Below are 8,521 nucleotides of genomic sequence, written 5' to 3' on the forward strand. Positions count from 1 at the left end.
TCACTACAAATAAAATTGAAAATATAAATATAAATGAGCAAGCAGAAGAGAAAGAACCCAACTATTACTAGCTATTATAAGGGCAGAAAAGATCGCAGCTCAAACTCAGAGGGCAGTGAAGTAAAAACACCTATTTCAAAAATGACAAAGTAATACAGTAATGGGCCAGAAGCTAAAAAAAAAAAAAAGCAGCTGGAAGAACTTTAAAAGAACCGCAAAGGAGAGGGGCGGGGTGTTTGAGGTCTCCCGCCCAACTCTCTGGGATTCTCGCGGCTTCCAGGACCACTGGCCCTGACAGGTTAGGAGGCCGATGTCACGTGCACACAGGAACGTCCTCCCCGTACTTCCCTCCTAAAGTCAGTCAGAAGCTCTGAGTCCCCTCGCTTCTTCTATGGGTCAAGGGCTACGACTGTCTGACGAGAGCACGCTCGGTGGCCCCAGCCCAGGTCCTCTGCAGTGAGGGGGAGGCCTCGAGTGAGCCTCCACCTCCGCTTGGAAAGGTGGGGATCATCCTGTCCCTTGTCGTCTCCAGCGTCCAAACCTCGCCTCAGTCTGAAGAGCCTGACGACACGGAGGAGCTAGAGGACCGGAAGGAGCCCTCATTTCTGACCGACATGCAGCGCAAAAGCCACAACCGCCTGGCTCTGGAGCCATGGGACCTGAGCCATGGGACCCTCATCGAGACCAGCCTAGTGAAGAGCTACTGCCCCCTACTGCACCATGGTAAAGGAACTCTTCACTACTTTGAGAGTAATGTGAAATCTTGGAACTTGATCTAGCTGATGATGGAGCCAGGGTTCAATAAGTTTTATTGGAGATAACTAGTCAGAGGACTGTGCCCAATATATTTGTGAATAAAATACACATGGGTGGATGTGATAAAACTTTGCACACTTGTAAGAGTGGCTACCTACAGAAACTTCTACAGAATGACTCACCTGCTTATGAATATGATCTTATTGTAACTGGTGGTAGTTCTGGTGCACTGACATGCTCTCAGGAAGCTGCAAATTGAGGGAAGAAGGTTATGATACTAGATTATGTTACACCATCTCCTTTGGGAAAATCATGGCGTCTTAGTGGCACTTGTGTAAATGTTGGATGTGATGCATCAGGCTGCCCTTTGGGGGCAAGCCTTAAAAGACTCAAGGAAGTTTGGCTGGGAGTATGAAGAAAAAGTTAAGCACAACTAGGAGACTGTGATAGAAGCAATTCAGAACCACATAAGCTCTTTAAATTGGGGTTTCAAGGTGTCTTTGAGAGAGAAATCTGTGACATAAGCCAATCGCTATAGTAGTAGTCTCTCAGTAACCGAGGATGACGATTGTCTTTGTGCGCTTTCATCTGTGATGTAGATGAGTGTGCACAAAAACACTTGGGCCTGAAGGAGTTTAAGTGGAAAAGTCTATGCACAGAGACAGTCCCACTCTCTCGGCATTGGAAGCCTGGGTCCAGTGGCACGAAAAGTCGTTAGACCTGGAGACTTCCTCAGCTGCATTGGATGGCTGTGTTGTCTTTTGTGCTCCAACACACCCTAAGCACTCCACAGTGCTTTGCTGTGTTGCCATCTCAGCTGTTAAACCTTCTTATTGGTTTCTTCCGCCTGTTCGGCCAAAGCAGTCTTCACATGCTGGGTGAGCAAAGCCTTAGTTCACCAGGGGTCTGCGACCGGCAGGCTACCCTCACAAGGTTTAGCCGGCCTGTTGAAGCTGTTGCCCAGGGTGTGGCCGCTGCCGCATGCTAACAGCTACTGGGAGCCACAAGTGAGAGCTGGGTGTCAGGTGGGTGTCAGAGGTTGGAGAGCTGCCCTAGAAGGGCACAACAAGCCCTCCATATCAGAGATACTACCCCTCCCTGAGCCAATTGCTATAGTGAATTTAAACACCATAAGATAAAGGCAACCAATAGGAAAGGATAAAAAATATTTTACACTGCAAAAAGGTTAGTCATAGCAACAGATGAAAGACCCTGGTATTCAGGAATTCCAGGAAATAAAGAATATTGTATCACTATTGTATCATGTTTAGTCTTTTCTCCCTGCTGTATTACCCTGGAAAGACTTTAGTTGTAGGGGCTTCTTATGTTGCTCTGGAATATGAAGGATTCCTTGCTGGTGTGAAGATTGGATTTGGCTCTCCCCTGATTGTAACAATGAAGGTACTTAGCTCTTTCTTGATTGTGAAGATTGAATTGTAATCCCATCTATTTGTTGATTTAATCCCCAGAAATGTAAGCACAGTACTTGAAGTTGAGTGGTAAGATCTGCCCATGTTAGAGTTCATCACCAAGGGTGTAAAATCCCACTTAATCATGAAGTAGGAGATCTGTAACCCATTTGTGCCATAGTGGGTAACAAATTAGAATTACCTAACTGCCTTCTGGGCAGTCCTAGAGCAGAGCGTCAGTTGTGATTGGTAGATGTGAAATTAGGGGAAGTGACAAAAGAACAAAGGTCTTTAAAAGAAAGAGACAAGGACCTGAGGGAGGTTGGTCTTCAGGTTGGTCTTCTGGATGTTTGAAAGAGACACACTTGGAGTGGAGCCTGATAAAAGAATCTTCTGACTGAACTGACACATTGTGAGTGTAAAGGCTGACTTCCTTTCCTTGGCCTCCGGAAAAGGCCCATCATCTTTGGCCTCCTTTCCCCTGGCTGGGGCCTTAGACTTCCTACCTGAGTCAGAGGAAACCAGAACACACACACACACACACTCTCTCTCTCTCTCTCTCTCTCTCTCTCTCTCTCTCTCTCCCTCTCCTCTTTTCTCTCTTCCTTAATATCTTCCCTTTTTCTCTCTTCCTTAATATCTTCCCTCTATTGTAAATAAACTACCATAAATTCCATTTTACTTTAGTAATTCATTTTGGGATTTAGAAATAAAATCCCTGGTGACCGATTAAATATTCAGTCCAACCAGAAATTTAACACTGGCAATGGGCTAGATGTCACAATTATGGTATGGTCCATCCTTCTTAGTGGCTTTGATCAGGAAATAGTTGAGAAAATAGGTACTTATAAGGAAATGCATGGTGTGAAGTTCACCAGGAAATACATACATGTTGTAAAATTAATATTGAATAACTCCAAGTATTATATTTTATAAAATTTATTAGTAATCATTTACAGTAGAATAAATACAAGAACAAAAGTAAAAGCCTGAGTAAAACCATGTGAGTAAACTTCTCTTGCCTGGCTCTCACCCAACCTCCAGAACTGCATTATGGGGAAAAGAGAAAAAGGAAGGAGCTACACAAAAACTTATAACTTCCATAAGTTAGTATACTAGCATAAATAAGCAAATGGGATGCTGTAGAAGAGAGCCCTAGGTAGAAAATTCTAATTATACAATTCTCCCCCCACCAAGATTCCATTGAGAAACGAGCATGTAGAAATCTCCCTGATTTACATGCCTAATTTCCCCAATGAATCAGTACACATAACCAACTTATATCTCTAAAGATCTTTAACTAGAGGTACATACAATATTTCACTTTCTAAAGGGAAATTACATTAATTTGGGGATAAGAGGGAAATAAAAGAGAATAAAACCAATGATTGTTAGACACATTGACAAAAAACCAATGAGGGGGAAATCCCCTTTGGCATAAGAGGGTACATTCAAACTAAATGTGTTCAATTCCCCCACTGTTCAATTCGTGACCTCCCAAAATTCATTCTGGATCTTTTGGTGCAGTATGTGGTTTCTGCAGGCTTCTTTATGGCACCTTCTCCAAACAATTCGCTTTCTGGTTTGGGGAGATAGCAAGTTTCTTATCCTAAAATTGCTCTCAAACAAGAATTTTTTTTATAAATCTAGAATTTTATGACAATAATACAATCCCCCTGAGGGTGTTGACCAACACATAGATCACCCTGGGATCCATGGCTGAGTTAATTGTCAAAAGAAAATTAAAAAAAAAACATTTTAAAAATCCAAATAAAAGATAAAAAAGTAACTTCTGGAAGAAACATGATATCATAGTCTCATGTGTAAAAATTTTAACAGGTACTTGAATCAGGGCCCTGATTTATGTCCAACAAGCCCATAGTAACAATTATGCACTTACCCAATCAGCAGCCAGGACTACAAAAAATTCATATACTATGAAAGAGAGAGAAAAAAGGACTAGATTTTGAAGCAGAAGGGAAATATCATTCCCTGGTCTGATTTTACCTTTGCTTTCAGGGATAGGGGAGCCAAAATGGCAGCCAAACTGCAGTACTTGGTAGAAGTCTGGATCTGGCTCAAGGGAATCCTGCATCTGAGGGTGTCAAAAAGCTACTTCATTGAACTGCAAAATAAGTTCCAGTACCCTGTGTTGGCAAAGAATCTTATCAATCCAATGGGGATTGGTTGGTCTCCTTGACCTTGTGCTCCTAGGCACTGTGGAGGTTAAGTTTATGCTCCTTGGTACTGAGCAGTGGCTCTTTTGTGATTTCTTCTCCTGGAATCAGACACAATCATTAAGGAAAGTCCCATAATTAACAAGCAATGGCAGGCTCCCATAGTCTAAAGCTTTTGGGTATGCATTGACATTAGGGCTAATGGACATTTTAAAATTATCCTTGTGTAGTATCAAAAAACCATTAATACTGGTAACGTGCTTCAAGTACAAAAGATGAGAGAAAAACTCAAATACACTATTGAACATATAAGGAAAAACAACAATGAAATGGAAAAATAAAAAATATATAGTTCACATTCTATGAAAAGGTGTCAGCTAAGTAGAGGCACAACACAAAGTTTTCTCACTCACAAATGAGATCCATTTCTTTATTAACTTGGCCATGATCCACAATGTGAGTGCACATGATTTTCACCAAGTAACAGCTTTTCAAAACAGTAGTACAACAGCTAATGCACATTCAAAAGAAATACCCAAATCCCCCCAAATCATAAGAGCACATCTAAAGATAATAGCAAACAAAGCCACTATCATTAGGATTAAAATGAGTCTCTATAGCCATTTGCTGTGTGGCATTTTAAAAGCTATTAAACTCATGGACACTTGTCACAAGTTCTCCAGATCTAGCCAATCTTTCAACCTTTAGCTGAGATATTTTAAACAAAGTCTCTTACTGCCATAACTCCAAAATTTGTCAGGAGAAACCAGAAAACAAACAAAATTCTGTATGGCTGATGTCTATTTTGGAGGTCTAAAATGTCACCAATATCTAGATCTTTTGGGTCTAAAATGTCACCAAGAATCTAAATCATTCTGGTAGAAGGGTAGAATAATCAGAAGAGTTACAAATATTAAAAACAAAAACAAAACATCCAGGCACCACTAGGTTCCATGGGGAAATTCTTCCTCTGAGAGCTATCCAGGTGTTACTAAGCCCCCTGGGAAAACCTTTCTCCTCTGGTATGAGACTGTAACAGCCTTAAAAGGCATGTATTTCTATGTCCCATCCATTGCAATGTGGAGGCTAGGAATACAATATTTTATAAATGTAGAGGTGGGGAATACAATAGTGCTATTTCACTTCATTTCAGCTATTAAATAGATCCTTACCTCTTGTTACAAAAAACTTAAATGCAGGCAAATGATCAGTCAGAGTTAGTGGTGCTCCTAAATATCTGAAAATCACTTCTGAACACCCGTTAAAATCATTTGAGATTATTAAATTCTCCAAAGGTTGTATAAAGGTTGTAAACAGTTTGATGGAGTCCATCCATCATCATCCATGTGAAAATTAACAAAGGACAAAGGCAAAAAGGAACAAAAGGCCATTAAGGCAACATGTGACCTTGATGGATTTCATGACAAATCCATCATCCATAAGGACCTATAGTTTTGCCATGGAAAAGAGTTTGTCCAAGTTGTTTATGGACTTTTATAATGGTATTTTATCCAGTCTAGTCATAGGGGGGGTGTACAAATAAAGAAAATGTAACAGAACATATAGCTAATGGCACAAACACAGTAGCTGAAAATGACATAGTATAACAAAATATTCTAGATTAGGTTAATATGTGAATTTAAAAAAATTGAATTTTAGAGCAAACAATCAGAAAGTACAATAAGCATGACAGGATACAGTCACCTAGTGTCAATAGAAGGTTTTACATGTGAGCAATCAATCCAAGAGTCCTTTTCTCTAATTCTGATAGCTACATTACAGAAACTTCTTCACTATTTTGAGGGGAACAAACTGAAACAGTTAACATTAGTAAGGCAATGGAGTCTGAAAAGGCTTAAAATTCACCTCCAGACTCTTCCCCTCCCAAATATTATCATCCATTTAGATTCCTTTGATCATGCCTCTGAGGTTCCCTATACTGAGGAGGATTTCCACAGTGAGCATAGGATGGACGAACCTCATATTGGATGTGTTGCAGAGATTGGGCATGCTTAGATAGTAAGAGGGATGAATCTACTTTCTGAATCTTGAGATTACTCAAGCTAACAGCAAGAACAGGTACACCCAAGAATGGTAGTAAAAAAAAGGCATCCTAAAATTGTGAGCTGTGAGAGCTTGGTAATGCTCTCTGGGAACAGGAGCTATTTGAGATAAGAAGGAAACTGGACCATGCTTGCAATACTACTTCCTGTCCATAGGTGTGCTACCCTAGTATGTACTGAGCAAAGTTAAGAGGTTTGGAAGAGTAAACCTCCTTCCCCTATTCCCTAGGGTTAAAAATGCTAGGGAACCACTTGCTTCCACTACCACAAGGGCAGAGGACTGCTGCTCCCCTTGATTGCTCTCCCCAGCTATGTGGGCAGAGACTTAAGAGAGTAGAAGCATTCCCTCAGGTAAAAGCCTTTAGGAGGCTAATTGTTGCCTAAGAGAAACACCCAGGCTTCTAAGGGAGAAAGCAATCACTCAGGTATTAGCAATGTAAGGGAAAAGTGGATTTATACCTTACCCTCCACACAGAAAATGTCTCAAAGGGAGCCCCAGCCAGTGTGCTCAAGAGAACTGGCAGCAGGCTCCTGGCAACAGGCTTGGCAAGGACCCCCAGGCAGTGTCTGGTCAAACATGGGAGGCAGCAGCAAGTGGCAGCAGCAATAGCAGTAGCAGCAGTGATGGGAGGAGGAGGAGCAGGGAGGGTGGCAGAGGCTTTTAAAATTATTCTGTCTTTAACTAAGATAAGAGTAAGGGTCCTAAACTCCAGACTTCTGGTCACCAACAATGTAAGATTTAAATTAATTTCCAATAACTCCAAGTATTATATTTCATAAAATTTATTAGTAAGCATTTGAAGTAGAAGAAATAAAAGAATAAAAGTAAAAGTCTGAGTAAAACCATGTGAGTAAACTCCTGCCTGGCTCTCTCCCATCCTCCACAATCACGTTCCCAGAAAAAGAGAGAGAGAGAGGAGCTACGCATAACTTATATCTTCCCTATGTTAGTATGTTAGTGTAAATATGCAAATGAGATGCTGGGAACGAGAGTCCTGGGGAGCAAATTCCAATTATGCACTGTGATGATTCAGCACTTAGAGGAAGGAACACCTGGAAGATTGAAAGTGGTAGCCAGATCTATAGAAGGATCAGAAATGATCAAAGGAGAGTATAACACAGTTTTGACAGTCATTGGTTGAGAATCCAGTATAAGGAAAATTGGCTTGGAGAAGATTGGTGTCAAAATCAATTAGAAGACTGGAAAAATACCAGTAAATTATGAAGAATAAACAAATGTGTCCTATGTTTATGCTATTGGAGATGAGTTGGAGGATAAGCTAGAGCTCACCCCAGTTGCTATACAAGCAGGAAAGCTGTTGGCATGAAGACTTTTGGGGGGATGATTAGAAAAGTATAATTATATTAATGTCCCAACCATAGTGTTTACACCTTTGGAATATGGTTGCTGTGGGTTTTCTGAAGAGAAAGCCATGGTACTATATAACAAAGATAATGTAGAGATACATCATACCTTTTTCTGGCCTCTTGAATGGACAGTAGCCAGCAGAGAAGATGATACTTGTTTTGGAAAGTTAATCTGTAATAAACATGACAACAATCAAGTGATGAGATTTCATGTTCTTAGCCCCAATGCTGGTGAGATTACCTAGGGCTTTGTAGCTGTAATGAAATGTGGTCTTACCAAGAAGTTGCACGATTATACTATTGGCATCCATCCTACCTGTGGTGAGAATGTCAGAACTATATGTAAACCTCAAAATTTCTCAGACTTATGAATGTTAGGGGTTTCCCCCATTGGGGAATCTTCTAATTAAAAAAAAAATTCCCTAGCAGATGGTGAGAACTCTACTTGAGTGTGGGGGCTCCTTGCTTTGGGAATATCCCTACTCCACCCTACTTAGGACTGCTTTAGGACAGAGAGCTCCTTGAGAACAATGAAAAGTACTTTGATCCATGCTTATGGAAGGGACAGGAAGTTCTTTGAGTCATGACTGTTTTAGAATTGATACAATGGGATACTAAGTACCTATAAAAGTGGGGCAACTTGTAAACTACTTAAACCTAAAAGGGTGATAACTTATTCAGAGGTTTTTTCTTAATGAAATTTGTCAACACAACAGCATTTTTTTCTGACTTACTAAAGAGATTAAAA

General features: G+C 40.6%; 2 pseudogenes; both read left to right on the plus strand.

Moving 5' to 3' along the window:
- The first annotated feature begins 310 nt into the window (after positions 1-310).
- LOC107649971 (thioredoxin reductase 3-like) lies at positions 311-1,280 on the plus strand (annotated as a pseudogene).
- Positions 1,281-7,382: 6,102 nt separating this feature from the next.
- LOC100619036 (thioredoxin reductase 3-like) lies at positions 7,383-8,144 on the plus strand (annotated as a pseudogene).
- The last annotated feature ends 377 nt before the right edge of the window (positions 8,145-8,521 follow it).

This window comes from Monodelphis domestica, chromosome 5, assembly GCF_027887165.1.
Source record: "Monodelphis domestica isolate mMonDom1 chromosome 5, mMonDom1.pri, whole genome shotgun sequence".
Taxonomy (NCBI): Eukaryota; Metazoa; Chordata; class Mammalia; order Didelphimorphia; family Didelphidae; genus Monodelphis; species Monodelphis domestica.